Source organism: Topomyia yanbarensis, chromosome 1, assembly GCF_030247195.1.
Source record: "Topomyia yanbarensis strain Yona2022 chromosome 1, ASM3024719v1, whole genome shotgun sequence".
NCBI lineage: Eukaryota > Metazoa > Arthropoda > Insecta > Diptera > Culicidae > Topomyia > Topomyia yanbarensis.
The window spans coordinates 125784222-125801849 of NC_080670.1; the positions used below are offsets into that span (position 1 = coordinate 125784222).

At 33.6% G+C, this 17628-nt stretch overlaps 1 pseudogene; it reads left to right on the top strand.

Annotated features, from left to right (window-relative positions):
• Positions 1–3092: 3092 nt before the first annotated feature.
• Positions 3093–17628, top strand: part of LOC131675897 (NADH-ubiquinone oxidoreductase chain 2-like) — a 132771-nt pseudogene continuing 118235 nt past the window's right edge.

A 17628-nucleotide genomic window follows, 5' to 3' on the forward strand; every position in this document is an offset into this window, starting at 1 on the left:
CAGCTTAGCAGCTCTTAATGCTTTGAAAGCCTCAACTTGTCAGTCGAAGTTAGTATGTGAATGCATTACCTTACATAATTTATTATTTATTACATTCTTTTATATATCGTACAGATTACACTTAATGCTATTGCTAGTGTCAATGTTAAAAATTTCTAATTGCTAACTTATAACTAGATTTGGTGGTATGGAAGTCATAAACTAAAACAGTTTCGTTGAATCTGCTACAACATCTGTTTAGCGGATTGTTCTGGCCATATGCTGTGCGATGCCTGGGAATCCACAGAAGCGGACGATTCCTTATATCACGAGGGGGAACAAATAAAAAATAATCCTTGAGAGAATGTCGGGACAGTCAATATTGTTCGACGACATATCGAAAATGAAAATTCTTTGCAAGAACGTGCGGCGAGACTCCAGCGTTGGCAAATCGAGCAACATGCATCTATTATTATACGGCGGAAGACGGATATGGTCGTTCCAAGGCAATTTTCTGAGAGCAAATCGTACAAAACTTCTCTGAACGCGCTCCAGTCGGCTACTTTGAACGGCGTTGTATGGCGCCCATACTTGTACAGCATATCCAAAGTGCTCCGGACCAGTGCGCAGTATAAAGATTTCAGTGCGTAGAAATCCACAAAATCGACAGCGTTACGTTTTAGAAAATCCAATGTTGCAAAAGCCTGCGCCGTTGTTGCAGTGATGTGGTCGGCGAAACGAAGTTATCTGTCGAATAACACTCCCAGGTCACGTGTGGCATGTGTATCACACATGTCATCGACCTGCGGTCATTCCCAGTAAAATGCACACGTTGCGTCTTTCTGAGCTTACAGAAATATTACCTTCCCACTGTTACCGGGCTAAACTGTTGCTAAGCTGCATGTAGCGCGTCAGCGTTGATCGTGCGGCCTCTTTCTAATATATCCTCTCTCACGATCAACGTAGCGATCAATGATTGACTCACAAATACATAATGACTTCAGGTACCTCCAAATTGCATAGGCTAGGATAAGTTATATCTCTGAATAAATATAGTCAACTTTGAACAATGCAAGAGCACGGATCGTGCTGTTTAGTTATTATCACCCCCATATAAGAAGAGAGGTCCACATGGCGACCAGTGACGAGCATTCTCTGTTTTGAGGATGACGAACAAAAAAGTTTACGAATGCTTCTGTGTTGTTGGGTGCGATCATAACATTCCAATTTGGAGCCTAATTTGACAATGTGTCTAGCAAATTGTAGAAACAGTTAAATAGGAGTGATTGAAGCAGTCTCTAAGTCTGAGTGATTAGTGATTGGTGATTGGACGTTAAACGCAACATCGAACAATTGTGAATACTAACAATAAAAATGGGCAATAAGAAATCCAGCCCGAAAATAGAAGCAAACGGTGACAAAGACATAACCGTTATAAAAAATCAAGAAGTACATTCAGAATTCCATGAAAGTCATGAGATTAAGTTGATATTGATAATAATACTAGTGTCAATACAATTATTGTTTGCGTTGTACAAATACGCAAAAAAAAGACTACTGAAACAAGCTTTCAATAAAGCGAGAAAATCTTTGAATAATCTCGTGGATGTGTAATGAATTCGTGTGCAGCGTTAAAAGTTATACGAAGACAGCAGCGAAGTGAAACGAGAGCTGAAGCATACCGTCCTGCCGAAGTTGGAGCTGAAATATACCATGCCACCGGAGTGAGAACGAACACCGAAGATTGCTAACACGTCGAAAAGAATGAAGTTTTAAATTTAGCAGCTCTAGAAGCAACCGCGGAAAAGATGAATGTTATTAATGTCAATAATATGTAAGTTGATTTATCTATAATTTTCTTTACCCAAACACCTTTACCTAATGAATGACCCATACAATAAATTAAAACAAATTCATGATGACCTAAAAGCAAAAGTAAATGTCAGGTTTTCACAAAGAATATTGTCCAAAAAAGTAAGCTTAGCAAAGGGTCTTGTGCAGAAAATTGTCAAAATATACGAAACATAAAAAAATCCTGAAAATAAATTAATTTTCGAAAAGGCACTTAAGATATATAAAGATACTAAACTGTTAGTTCAACAAAAAAGGATCTCGCAAATTGTTTCATTTAAAGCAGTAGGGGAGAGAGGGTAACAATGAAACACATTTTTTCTACAATTTAATTTTGATGATAATACATGTTATTTGTGTAATCAAAAGTGATACATAGTGCCACTATGTTGTTAACTAATACATATATTTTTTCCAGCTGGTAAAATTCACGGGAAATAACATTTTTTGGATAATAAACAGTTGGTGGTAAAATGTATCAGTGTGCCCCATGGGTAGGAACTATGAAACACGATGTCGTCTATAGTGAAATATTCTACTTATAAATTTTATTCTTTTGTTTTGACGAAGAATGATCCTAACGCTTTGAATTAAAGTTATATTGAGGCGAAAATCGTTTGTTTACAAAAGAATCCACTATATCATCGCGTAACATCGAACCACCATATATGCATATTAGCTGCAATCCTGAAATAAGAGACAATTTCTACAAAATTTGGCCAAATTTACTAGTTTTGCACTATATGAGTAGTATTTAGTGTGGAAAATCGGAACCCATTGACATTTTGAGACAGACCACAAAAACAAACAAAAATCACTGTTCCCCATACGCCATCGTTTCACAGTTACCCAATGGGTCTATTTATGAAAATTGTGAAATCACACAGAACCATGAGTAGTTACCAAAAAACTTTGTTCGCGGCAAATGTTGAGCATAAAATTTGCAATAAATAGCAATAGACTAAACAAAATTTATTCAATGAATGGTAATTCATAAAGATGGAATAATGTTTATCATTGCAAATTTACTCTGGCTATCACAAAACAAACAAATATCCATTAAAAGAGATAGAGTTATCAGATCTCTTCCAAAATATAGCAACACGTGTAAAGAATTAGAAATTGTGAAATATGAGGGAATTAGACGATTCCGATCATGCATTGTGATTTTATTGCGAATGTTTCATAGTTCCTGCTGATCCACTGTTACCCTCTCTCCCCTAGTAACCGGTATCATTTTTACAAAAAGGCTAACCCCCAAAATGACGTCACTAATGGCCATAATTAAGACTGCTTCCACGCTCATACCCGAGTTCGATGGCAGCAGTGACAAGTTAAACGGAATAATCGCTGCCATTAAGGCTTTAGAGACAATAGTAAATGATGCTAATAGAGCGACTGCCATCCAAGTAATATTATCAAAACTTTCAGGAAAAGCTCGATCGGCTGTGGGTGAAAATCCACAGCAAATTCAAGACATTATGGATGGGCTAAAAGCAAGATGCTCGACATCCAACCCACCTGAAGTATTTCTGGCAAAATTAGCCAACGAAAGACAAACTGCGGAATTAGCTAAATTCACGGAGCAAGTTGAAAAGCTCACTTTGCAACTTGAAAATGCTTACGTTGCAGAAAACGTTCCGATTGCCACTGCATCTAGGCTAGCTGTTAGAGCCGGCACAAACGCATTGGCAAACGGACTTAAAAATAGGGAATCACAATTAATAATTAAAGCCGGTAAATTCGAAACCCTTGCCGACGCGATATGCAAGGCCAATGAAAATGAAAAAAACTCAAGCGACTAATACAGTTTTATATTTCAAAAATCACTCTAACATAAACACCAGAGGCAACTACCGTGGGCGCTATAACCGAGGTAATGCACCTCGCGGCGGGAATACATACCACGGACGTAATCACGGTAACCAGAATAATTACAATTCATCTCGAGGTAGAGGTGGATATCGTAACGGATATGGGAACCGAAACCATTTTCGAGGCGGAAATTTTCATCCGCATGATCGTGTCTTCTACGCTCAGTCGGAAAACATGCAGGCCCCCCAACCCCTGGACGTTGGGGGTATGACTAAATTCTAAATTCCACTGCAGTATTAATTATGATTCTTGGCTATTCACAGCAATACATGAAAACACCGAAATTGAATTTACCATACAAGATAACTTACTTGGACATTTCGTAATACCACCCAGATACGAAGTTTTGAGAATTATCGACTCTGGGTTACTTCAAGGAAATTACTTCATGGATTTGGCAGAAATTCTTCCAGGTGTTTTTAATGCGAAAGCTATAGTAAACTATAGAAATCATTTAATAAAAATAATCGATACAAACCCTGAAATGATCAAAATTAGCAAAACCTTCAACAGAACATACGAACCACTGGAAAATTTTGAAATTTTTACTTTTAACAAGACTGATACACAGAATAGACACGAACGGCTTTTAACCGAACTGAAACTGGATGGAGTTCCAAATGAAGCTAAATAAAGCCTAACGAATTTATGCTCAGAGTTTAGTGACATATTTGCGCTCCAAGATGACAGCCTAACGTGCAATAATTTTTATAAACAAGATATATTGCTAAGTGACCAAACGCCAGTCTACACTAAAAATTACCGTATTCCCGAAGTCCACCGTAAAGAAATAGATGGACAGGTGAACAAATTACTAAAAGACAACATTATTCGCCCGTCTGTATCACCCTACAATTCCCCAATCTTGCTTGTGCCTAAAAAGTCTAACGAAGGCACGAATAAAAATTGGAGGCTTGTAGTCGATTGCAGACGATTAAACAAAACTATCGTTGTCGATAAATTTCCGCTCCCCAGAATCGACGACATTCTTAACCAACTGGGTAGAGCTAAGTATTTTACGACACTAGATTTAATGTCTGGTTTTCATCAGATAGAATTAAAGGATTCTTCAAAAAAAAAAATATACTGCCTTCTCCACCACAAACGGTCATTACGAATTCGATACACTCCCATTTGGACTCAACATTTCACCGAACAGCTTCCAACGGATGATGACCATGATGAGCTTTGAGCGGTCTTCCTCCGGAATGCGCTTCCCTTTATATCGACGATATTATTATCGTTGGGTGTTCAATAAAACATCACCTTTTGAATCTCGGAAGAGTCTTTCAAAAACTCCGAGAATTTAACTTGAAATTGAACCCGTCGAAGTGTATGTTTTTCCGTGGTGATGTAACCTATCTTGGTCATCACATATCTAGTAAGGGAATTCAGCCCGATAAGTCAAAATATTCAGCAATATTGAATTACCCTGAACCACAAAATGCGGATGTAGTGAGACGATTTACTGCTTTCAGTAATTATTACAGAAGATTTATTCCATATTTTTCCGAATTTACTGCTCCCTTAAACAAACTTTTACAGAAAGGTATTAAATTTGAATGGGACGCTAACTGCAAAAGGGCATTTGAACATCTAAAACAAAAATTATTATCACCCACAATTTTACAATTCCCAAATTACAATGAAAAAATTATTCTGAGCAATCGGTTATGGTGCTGACTTATCCCAAATGTAAAATGACATAGAGTTACCCATAGCTTTTGCTAGTAAAACATTTACAAAAGGTGAGAGTAACAAATCTACTATTGAACAAGAGTTGGCAGCTATTCATTGGGCAATCAACTACTTTAGAACATATCTGTACGGGAGACGTTTTTCGGTGAAAACAGACCACCTATTTTTAATGAAAAATCCTAATTCAAAACTGACCAGAATGAGGTTAGATTTAGAAGAATACACCTTTGACGTTGAACACATAAGCGGAAAAGAGAATGTTGGCGCCGACGCTCTTTCTCGCATTGTGGTCGACTCCGAGGAACTTAAAAATCTTTCCATTTTGCCAATTCAAACAAGGTCCATGACAAAGCTACAATATAAACAAAATGATAATGATACACAAACCAATTCATTCGCTAATGAGACTGATCACCTCAAAGCTTAGGAATCGGTGAATAACCTTGACGCATTTAACATGCCGAAAGTAACATTTGAATTTAACAACAATGCCTTAAAATTGCGAATTTTGACAAAAACACTGAAAAGAATTCTTGCACAAGAGCAATTATTTTATAAAAGTGAAAACATTAATTTACAAAGATGTCTGCAGACATTAGATGAAATGGCCGCCAAAATAAATTTTAAAATGCTAGCATTGAAAAACGATGATATAATATTTACTATGATTCCTCAACAATCATTTAAAGAAGCATGCAACAAAATCCTGAAAAATTTAACAATTATCATCTACCAACCAGCACAAATTATAAACGATGAGGAAATTATACATAAAATAATCTCTGAAAACCATGACACGCCTACGGGAGGTCACACCGGTACTAGCAGATTATTCAACCGATTAAGGTCGAAATATTACTGGCATAACATGAAACAAACCATAGCATATTTTATAAAACTATGTGTGAAGTGTAGCCAAAATAAACATAAAGTGAAAACAAATGAGAAATTTGTAGGGACGACAACTCCAATCAAATGTTTTGATCTTATATCAATCGACACGATTGGACCAGTCACCAAATCTAGGAATGGAAATAAATACGCATTAACACTCGGAATACCAAGGGGGTAAAAAAAATGGGAACGCTTACTTTGACCGGTCATATCTCAGCCGTTACATAATCGATTTCAAATCTGTCTTCACCAATAGAAAGATATGTCTTTTGTGAATACGTCAAATAAAAAAAATAGTAGAATAAAGTTGTCTACCGTAAGTTACAGTAAAAAGAGTATAACAAAGTCGGTGAGAAAAAAAATGGGAACGCTTCTTTGACTTGCCATATCTTAGCTGTTTGCTTACTAATTTTAATTTTTTTTTTCACCATTGGATAGGTATTTTTTTTATAAAAACAGTGAACAAAGAATGATGGAAAACAAATTTGTATATCTGAAGGAATTGTAAAAAAAGTAATTGAGAGTCAGTGCAGACGAAATGAGTTTTTCTGTTCAAACAATCGTATCACGACCATTTGTCAACCAATTTCAATTTTCCTTACACCAATGCAATCCTTAGAGCTTCTAGACTTGTAATATATGCAATAAATAGTATATTTTCAAAAATTACTATACTTTTTCGAGTTTTTAGGAGATAAGATTTTTACAATGTACGTGGCATACGGCATTGAAATTCTTTGCGACTTGTTAGTTTTACGGTTTGAAAATTACCTGTTAGTTCTACATATTATACATGGATATTATTATATCAAAATGTTTGCACAAACGTGGAGAAACACAATATTGTATGTAAGTTACTAAATAATAGAGTGTGTTAGGACGATTCAGTAAATACGAAGAAGTTCAGAATTTTAAAATATTCGTCATATAACTTCAAATTTGAAGCGATGACCTATACATTTTAATACACCAATCGATTGTAACTGATGGCGGCTACAATTTCTGAAAAAAGACATTTTTATATTTTCTCAAAAAATAGCCAAAAGTACGTAGAAGTACAGAAATTTCATTTAGTTCGCAAATAACGTCGAATTCAAAGCGATGGCCTATACCTTTTTATATACCAATCGATTTTAATTGATTTTGGTTACAATTTCTGGAAGAACAATTTTTATATTTTCTCAAAAAACAGACAAAAGTACGTAGAACTACAGTAATTTCATTTAGTTGACAAATAACTTCAAGTATTCAAAGCTATCACCTATGCAATTTATACACCAATCGTTTGTGATTGATTTTGGCTACAATTTCTGAAAGAACAAATTTTTATATTTTCTCAAAAAAATAGCCAAAAATACGTACAAGTACAGAAATTTCATTTAGTGGGTAAATAACGTCGAATTCTAAGGGATGATTTATACTTTTTGCCTTTCTCATATAGAAAGGTTATGCAATCACTCTGAAAAACGTCAACCTAATCTCGGCCCGGAGGGCCGAGTGTCATATCCCATTCGACTCAGTTCGTCGAGATCGGAAAAAGTCTGTATGTGTGTGTGTATGTGTGTATGTATGTGTGTGTATGTGTGGGTGTATGTGTGTGTGTGTATGTATGTGCGTATGTGTCAAATAATGTCACTCATTTTTCTCAGAGATGGCTGGACCGATTTGCCCAAACTTAGTCTCAAATGAAAGGTGCAACCTTCCCATCGGCTGCTATTGAATTTTGGATCGATCGGAATTTTGGTTCCGGAATTACGGGTTTCAGAGTGCGGCTACACAGAAATTTCTCATAAAAACTATAGGAAAAATTAAAAATAGAATTTTTATTTTTGATGCTAAATGTATTCAAGGTGCATAAAACGTCGAGATTTGATGCAAACACGAAAAAAGTTTGACGAAGATTCACTTTTTTGGATTTTGCACATTTTTGCCTTTCTCATATAGAAAGGTTATGCAATCACTCTGAAAAACGTCAACCTAATCCCGGCCAAATTTTTTTTCGACTCGCATAAGGTTTCTGGATTTTAACAGGGGCGTAGTTGATGGTTTACGGAGAGGGGTTACACTCCCCCTCTACTGTTCACTCCCCTCCTTTAAAAATCTCCTTAAATCACCCCTCAGACCACCACCTCATACCCCTCCCTTTCAACCCCATCATCTTTAAACCACCGCTATATTACAAAGCATACCAATTTAAGCTGGGGAGTCGTTCGTTCATGGGACTTTCGCCCTCCTCACATACCCATCCCCGCATGACAAAATGAGTTAGCAAGCAGATAACATTGATCTAATGCTGATTAGGCTAATGGAGTATGATATTTTTTTGTTTCAAGTGTTTCACCGTCGACACGTAGCTCATCAAGTTCGTGGCTGGCATGCCATTGTGTATAAGTGCAAAGTGTACTAAGAATGTAATGGACATTTCCACAATTATGTTGAACATAAAAAGCCTCCATGCCATAGTTTAGAGAAATGAGAAAGGCACAATTGCACCGCTAGGTGGATTAAAACAGGTTTTTATACACCAATCGATTGTAATTGATCGCGGCTACAATTTTTGAAAGAACACATTTTTATATTTTCTCAAAAAATAGACAAAATACGTAGAAGTACGGAAATTTGATGTAGTTGGCAAATAAGGTCAAATTCAAAGTGATGGCCTACACTTTTATATATACCAATCGATTGTAATTGATTTCAGCCAGTGCTGCATTCGGTAACCGTAAACAGAAAACCTTCCTACACAGTCGCAAGTACTCATATTCGACTCTCTTTCCGTATAAGTTCTCGCACTGTGACAGCACCATATAGTGTCAGTCATACTACGTGAGTGCCTTTGCGAAAAAAATGTTCTGTCTTTTCGCTCTTTTGTTCACTCAGTTTGACTGAAGCCTCTCGATGACAGTCAGTTTTGAAAATTATTGTCATTAGGCCAAGCAAAGGGAATTTTAAATTCTGCACGATGCAAGTCTTGAATTCAATATTATAGTTCAAATACATTATCTATTAAACAATTGGTTTGGTTGCTAACCGAAAATTGTTTGAGAAATATTGTCTTTCATTTTCCGTCACCGTTTTGATAGGAGTTGTAAGCCACGTAAATTGCTCATTTAATGTCATATTCAATCATATAATATTCATTCTACATTCTATGGGATTCCCTAATAACATAAAACTAACTTCTGTTTATTCACAGTCTAGAGCACCCAAACACAGTAGGCAGGGTTAAAATGCAAGGAAATCAAAAGAAATATATGTTGTGTTTTGATCATGTTGATGTGTTTGGTTAGTTAAAAATATGCTCTGTCTGTTGATAAATATTTCTGCAGTAAACCAGGTCAAAAAACAATATGCATTACTACCAATTCAGGAGCATGTAAGCTATAAGTAACTTTCAAGTTTATCAACATGTTCAAGTTTAACTATCAGTATGTACTATGATTTTGATCGAATTTAAGGCAATTGCGAAGGGTCAATAAGCACTGGCTAGTGATTGAATCGTATATGGTGATTATTTAGTGAATAAAAACTACGCTTGTTGAATTCGCGTGGTAGACAAAAAGGAAAGAGAAATTGTCATTGTGTGTTGTCACTTGACTCGGCTGTCTGCGCCCCGTCATTTTTTTTCTCACTCTCCCTCGTCACTGTTGTTGGTACTCACTATGCTCAGTTTCGGTTGCTCAAGTTCTCTCAACTGAAAAAGACGATCATTTTGATTTGTGACTGAAGCTTTGGGTACATTTTGAAGAAAAAGTGATGATCATGATTTTGTGCAACTCTGATTTCAGCTACAATTGTTGCAAGATAAACTTTTCATATTTTCCCAAAAAACGACAAAAATACGTAGAAGTACAGAAATTTCGTCTGATTGGCACATAACTGCGAATTTCCGTACTTCTACGTATTTTTGGCTAATTTTTGAGAAAATATAAACAATTGTTCTTTCAGAAATTGTAGCCGCCATCAATTACAATAGATTGGTGTATAAATAGTGTAGGTCATCCCTTTTAATTTGCAGTTATTTGCCAATCAAACGAAATTTCTGTACTTCTACGTATTTTTGTCGTTTTTTTAAAGAAAATATAAAAAGTTTATCTTGCAACAATTATAGCCGAAATCAATTACAATCGATTGGTGTATAAAAAGTATTCTAAGGGATGATCCCTTAGAATTCGACGTTATTTACCCACTAAATGAAATTTCTGTGCTTATACGTATTTTTGGCTTTTTTTTAGAAAATATAAAAATTTGTTCTTTCAGAAATTGTAGCCAAAATCAATTACAATCGATTGGTGTATAAAAAGTATTCTAAGGGATGATCCCTTAGAATTCGACGTTATTTACCCACTAAATGAAATTTCTGTGCTTATACGTATTTTTGGCTTTTTTTTAGAAAATATAAAAATTTGTTCTTTCAGAAATTGTAGCCAAAATCAATTACAATCGATTGGTGTATAAAAAGTATTCTAAGGGATGATCCCTTAGAATTCGACGTTATTTACCCACTAAATGAAATTTCTGTGCTTATACGTATTTTTGGCTTTTTTTTAGAAAATATAAAAATTTGTTCTTTCAGAAATTGTAGCCAAAATCAATTACAATCGATTGGTGTATAAATTGCATAGGTAATAGCTTTGAATACTTAAAGTTATTTGTCAACTAAATGAAATTACTGTAGTTCTACGTACTTATGTCTATTTTTGAGAAAATATAAAAATCGTTCTTCCAGAAATTGTAACCAAAATCAATTATAATCGATTGGTATATAAAAAGGTACAGGCCATCACTTTGAATTCAACGTTATTTGCGAACTAAATGAAATTTCTGTACTTCTACGTACTTTTGGCTATTTTTTGAGAAAATATAAAAATGTGTTTTTTCAGAAATTGTAGCCGCCATCAATTACAATCGACTGGTGTATTAAAATGTATAGGTCATCGCTTCAAATTTGAAGTTATATGACGAATATTTTAAAATTCTGAACTTCGTCGTATTTACTGAATCGTCCTGACACACTCTATTATTTAGTAGCTTACATACAATATTGTGTTTCTCCACGTTTGTGCAAACATTTTGATATAATAATATCCATGTATAATATGTAGAACTATTGAGTAAACAGGTAATTTTCAAACCGTAAAACTAACAAGTCGCAAAGAATTTCAATGCCGTATGCCACCTACATTGTAAAAATCCTATCTCCTAAAAACTCGAATAAGTATAGTATTTTTTGAAAATATACTTTTTATTGCATATATTACAAGTCTAGAAGCTCTAAGGATTGCATTGGTGTAAGGAAAATTGAAATTGGTTGACAAATGGTCGTGATACGATTGTTTGGACAGAAAAACTCATTTCGTCTGTACTGACTCTCAATTACTGTTTTTACAATTACTTCAGATATACAGATTTGTTTTCCATCATTCTTTGTTCACTGTTTTTATAAAAAAATTGCCTATCCAATGGTGAAGAAAATATTAAAATTGGTGAGCAAACAGCTAAGATATGGCAAGTCAAAGAAGCGTTCCCATTTTTTTTCTCACCGACTTTGTTATACTCTTTTTACTATAACTTACGGTAGACAACTCTATTCTTCTATTTTTTTTATTTGACGTATTCACAAAAGACATATCTTTCTATTGGTGAAGACAGATTTGAAATCGATTATGTAACGGCTGAGATATGACCGGTCAAAGTAAGCGTTCCCATTTTTTTAGACCCCCTTGGTAGTCCGCGTAACTTTTTACCCCCTTGGTATTCCGAGTGTTAACAGTTCAATGCGACCTATCGAAGTATATCATTGCAACTCCGTTACCCGACAAACAGTCAAATACATTAGCTAAAGCCCTGGTAGAAAATTGTAAATACGGAAAATACGGATGTCCTAATACGATTAAATCCGATTTGGGAACCGAATATAAAAATCAAATTTTCTAAAACATCTGCAAAATGTTGCAAATTCAACAAAAATTCTCAACAAGTTATCATCCGGAAACAATAGGAGGCCTGGAAAGAAACCATCGATGCTTAAATGAATATTTGAGAAGTTTCATTAATGATGAGCATGACGATTGGGATTCATGGCTTAACCACTACACCTTCAGCTATAATACCACACCTCATACAGACCATACGTATAGTCCTTTCGAGTTAGTTTTTGGAAAACTTGCTAACATACCAACTCAATTTACAAATGCTTCCTCAATAGATTCAATTTACAATTACGAATCCTACATGAATGAACTAAAATATAAGCTGCAATGTACGGCTGAAAAAGCAAAAACTCTTCTTGAAAAAGCTAAAGCAATAAGAATACAGAATCAAAAACCAATTTCAAATCCAATACACGTATCGATAGGTGATAAAATTTTGTTAAAAAAGGAAAAAAGACGAAAATTGGACCCAGTATATGATGGGCCATTCGAAGTTATAGAAATAATACACCCCAACGTGAGAATCAAAAATATTGTTAACCAAAATGAAAAAAAAAATTCATAAAAATCTAGTAATCTTGTATGATACTTAATGAATGATAGTACCATGTAAAATCATTCCTCCTAAAAGGAGAGAGGAGCGTAGCACGTAAGAAAGTGAAATTTACCGAAATAATATGATTATATATAATGATTATAATTACCATATTTTGTGAGAGGTATTTGAAGTCAGAATCTAAAATGATCTTCAATCATTTTTCCCCTAAAGAGTGGTGGTGTGGCATGTGTATCACACATGAGGAATTCCACGAAGATCCGTCCGAAAATCTTTAAAATCGTGACCGACCATCTTAGATTCCGATGAAACTTCACACGTTTCACCGTCATGGAAGACTAAATATTTGCCACAGGTAATAAGATTATTTTGACTCAAGAGCAACTTTTCAAAAGGGCGTAAACGTTTCTACGTGCATGAATTTCAAAACTTTTTTGCTCGATTACTGTATTTTATAAGGCAAAATTATCTGAGAACGAGTTACAGGGAATGAATACTTCTGTCTGAAAAAAATATACACTGAAAAAAATGTGTCGTTTTTCAAAAAAACAAAAATTTATGATAAAAATTTAAATTGCGAAAAAACCCATTTTTTTTAATTTTTTTATATTTTGTTACCAAAAACCTAAAGAGAGAAGAAACATTTTGAATGTGATAGCATGATGTAGAAAAAATCGGTAAAAAACTTTTTCTGACTATCTTCGCACTTGTTTTTAAATTTCATACTAATTGACATACAAAATTGTAATTTTATTACAGAATATAATTCTAAACACCATTTAAAATCAAAATGCATTTAACAAAAATCTTTCAAAATGCGATAGTTTTCGAGATATTTGAAATTTTGCTCCTTCATAAACAATTAATTCGTGTAATTATGCTCTTTTTAAAAGTTATTCGCGTTACCCAACCATAAAATGTCAAAAATTTAATGTTTATCGTTTTAAAGGCGTAAAAGCAACTTTTTAGTGTATTTGTTTCATGGAGAAGCTTTCAATAAAAAAGTTTTCCTAACAACAACTTTTAACATATTTTTATAATTCTTACTATTTGCAGTCAAAAATACAATTTTCTTTTTGAATATGATTCTAAACGCCATTTTAAATCGAAACGCTTTAAACAAAAATTTTCTAAAATGTAGTAGAGATATTTTAACTTTTGTTTTAACAACACAATTATTTTGTTTTATTACGACCTTTTCATAAATTAGTCGCGTATCTCCATCAACAATAATAGGTTTTTCAAAAGGCCCGTAAACTTTCCTGCAACTTTCGCTTTGACGTCAAGGCGATATTGTGAAACATTTGAAAGTTACATGAAAACAATCAAAATATGATTCAACTATATAGTTTAATCATCAGCCCCTATGGTGCATTCGAAATCGTTGTTTTTCAGAGATAAGTTTTAGCAACAATCAAGTCGTGTTCAAAACGAAATTGTAGCAAAACAAGAAGAGATATGAGCATAATGCAAAAGAACAGATTGTAGAGACGTTTTAGAGGCAACGATTGGTGAAATGTAATTGTATGGACGTGGGTAAAGTTAATTCATAAAAAATGGCACATATAAAAAAAATATTTTGGCGATACAGAGAATGTTAGTTTATTCATTCACTTTCCATATAATCACTGCACAATTGAACAGTATTTCTTCAAATATCATAGCAGAATACTAAAAATATAGCCAGTGACAGAGAATCTCTGGAGGTATCTCGTTGAAAACTTGCTTTGTGGTGTACATCATAAATCAAATATATTGGACCAATCGTTTTCAACGTTTGCACAGTTCTTCTACATATCCCCAGGTATTGATCGAAGCTTTTATTTTTTTTCTTGATATTTGAATTTTTATAGCATTCTGCAGCTAAAAATGCAATTTTCGTTTAAAAAATCATGAAACTTATTTTTGTGAACAAAGTTATGATCTTTAATAATTTTATGATATGAAAGAGAACTGTGCAAAATCAAACAATTTGGTTCAGTAGATTTTGAGTTATGCTGTAAATCGGATTTATTCGTGGTGTCTCCTAAAGATTCACTGTAACTCACCCAATTTTCAATATTTTACGGTGAACATTTAGGAAAATATTGCTTAAATGTTGCATTATTGACTGAATAGACTAATACTCTCGGTATCGCCATTGTTTTTTTGAGTACGATATTTTTTCAACAATAATCCTACCCCCTTAAGCAAGAACTGATTTAATCAGTAGGGGTCGACTAGCGGGTAAAATTTGATGAAGATCGCCGACCACGCCACCAACTATTCGATTGGTTCCTTTTATGGGTCATCGTGAATTCGTCCTATATAACAGTGTTGCATTCTTCCAGAATATTGCTTATACCCGAATTTTGATTGATATTGTAAGTAACGTTTTCCGCAAGCGCAAGATTTAGTAGTTATTTTAGGGCAGAGCTGTTCGTCCATCATCCAGCAATGTTGATTTAACTTCAGATGAAGCGATCGCAAGTGCAATTTTCAATTTCATTTTCAATTTAATTTTCGACAAATTCATGCAATTGATCAGTATTATATTGTCATTCGCGTAATAGATCTCTATCAAATAAATTTTTGCCATTCCATTTATGTTCTGGTAAACATACATGCAACAAAATTTTAAATTTTTGAGGTAATTTATAGATATTGCATCAGAAACCCTCCCTCTCCTTCAGATTCCGAAACCAATAATCATGTCCACTGTCTTGGTGGAAGAAATACTTATGCCAAATCATATAATATATATATATATATATATATATATATATATATATATATATATATATATATATATATATATATATATATATATATATATATATATATATATATATATATATATATATATATATATATATATATATATATATATATATATATATATATATATATATATATATATATATATATATATATATATATATATATATATATATATATATATATATAGAAGATCAAAGGATTTATTTTTTTCAAGAAAAAAATAAAGGCTTCGATCAATACCTGGGGATATGTAGAAGAACTGTGCAAACGTTGAAAACGATTGGTCCAATATATTTTGATTTATGATGTACACCACAAAGCAAGTTTTCAACGAGATACCTCCAGAGATTCTCTGTCACTGGCTATATTTTTAGTATTCTGCTATGATATTTGAAGAAATACTGTTCAATTGTGCAGTGATTATATGGAAAGTGAATGAATAAACTAACATTCTCTGTATCGCCAAAATATTTTTTTTATATGTGCCATTTTTTATGAATTAACTTTACCCACGTCCATCAACACTCCGTTATGTCTACGTATCATTGTAAATATGTTTCGAAAACAGAACTTTTCACTATATGTGCATACTTTTATTGAATGATTCTTATAGTTACCTTCGCAGGTCAATTCGACAAAAAAAAGTGAGATATATGGATTGGGAAAATGTTAATCGATGCAACAATAAATTGCACCACATTTCCACATGATTTTGTAAAATAATACACTCAGTTGAAGAATCAATCGATTGCGTATATTGACTTCAATTTCATACACTACTCCATCCAAAATAAAATCGATGGTAATTCTGTTACGCATATAAATCTATGGATTTACGTGTTGAATTATTTAATTCAGTCGATCCACCATGCTTTCAGAAGTATTGGTTTTATACGTAACCTAGGTGCAGTATATGCACAAAGGTTCGTAGAACCATTGGGCTCCCCACTTTCACCAGTCATGGTAAATCTGGTAATAGAACGCCTGGAACAACAATGTATAACATCATTAGAAGAGAGGCAATTCAACTAAAGGTCTACCGCCGGTATGTTGATGGCTGCTTTGTGTGGCAAAAAAGGAACACATTCAAGATATTTTAGCATCGTTCAGCAGTTTCCACAGTATGACATGATTCTGATAATAATGCAGAATTACATATATATATATATATATATATATATATATATATATATATAAATATATATTATATATATATATATATATATATATATATATATATATATATATATATATATATATATATATATATATATATATATATATATATATATATATATATATATATATATATATATATTAGAGTGGGTCATGATTATACGAAAAAAATAAAATTTGGCTCCGAGTAACTTTTTGGGTCCCATTTAGCTCCAGAATAACTCTGAAAATTTTTAGCTCGATCGGTGAATCTATATTTTTGCACCCACGGTTTAAACTTTACATGGGAGTTCGTATGGGGAAATTGTCTTTTGCAAATTAATTCTTCCAAGAGTCGCTCGTTACCTCCTAAAAATAAATAGATGTCTGATTTTCATAGGAAATTTATCAAGAAAACAAAATCTAGAAGACTGCAAAACGATCTGATGCATGTGGAAAAAGTTATTAAGCAAAAACCAATTGGTGCCCTGAATATTGATGAAAATTTCCCTTTCATAGCATCACTGCTTCTGACGGTCTAATTATATACTTTCTCTTATTATGTACAAAAGAAGCCTCAATTTAAAACCTTGCGAAGTGGCCAAATAGTACAGATAAACGATTTAGCCACACTAAGAGAGGATTGAAACGAAATTGCGTACAATTAGACAACCAACAGCAGTGGTGCTAGAAAAAATGAATATTTTATCAATCGTCAGAGCATCAATCGGTTTCTGCTTAATAACTTTTCTCAAGTGTCAGATCGTTTCGTGGTTTTCGAGACTTTGTTTCTTGTTTAAATTTCCTATAAAAGCCACACAACGATTTATTTTTGGGACGTAATGGGCGACTCCTGGAGGAATTAATTTGAAAAAAATTATTTTCCCATACAAAATCCCATGTAAATTTTAAACAGTGGGCGCAAAA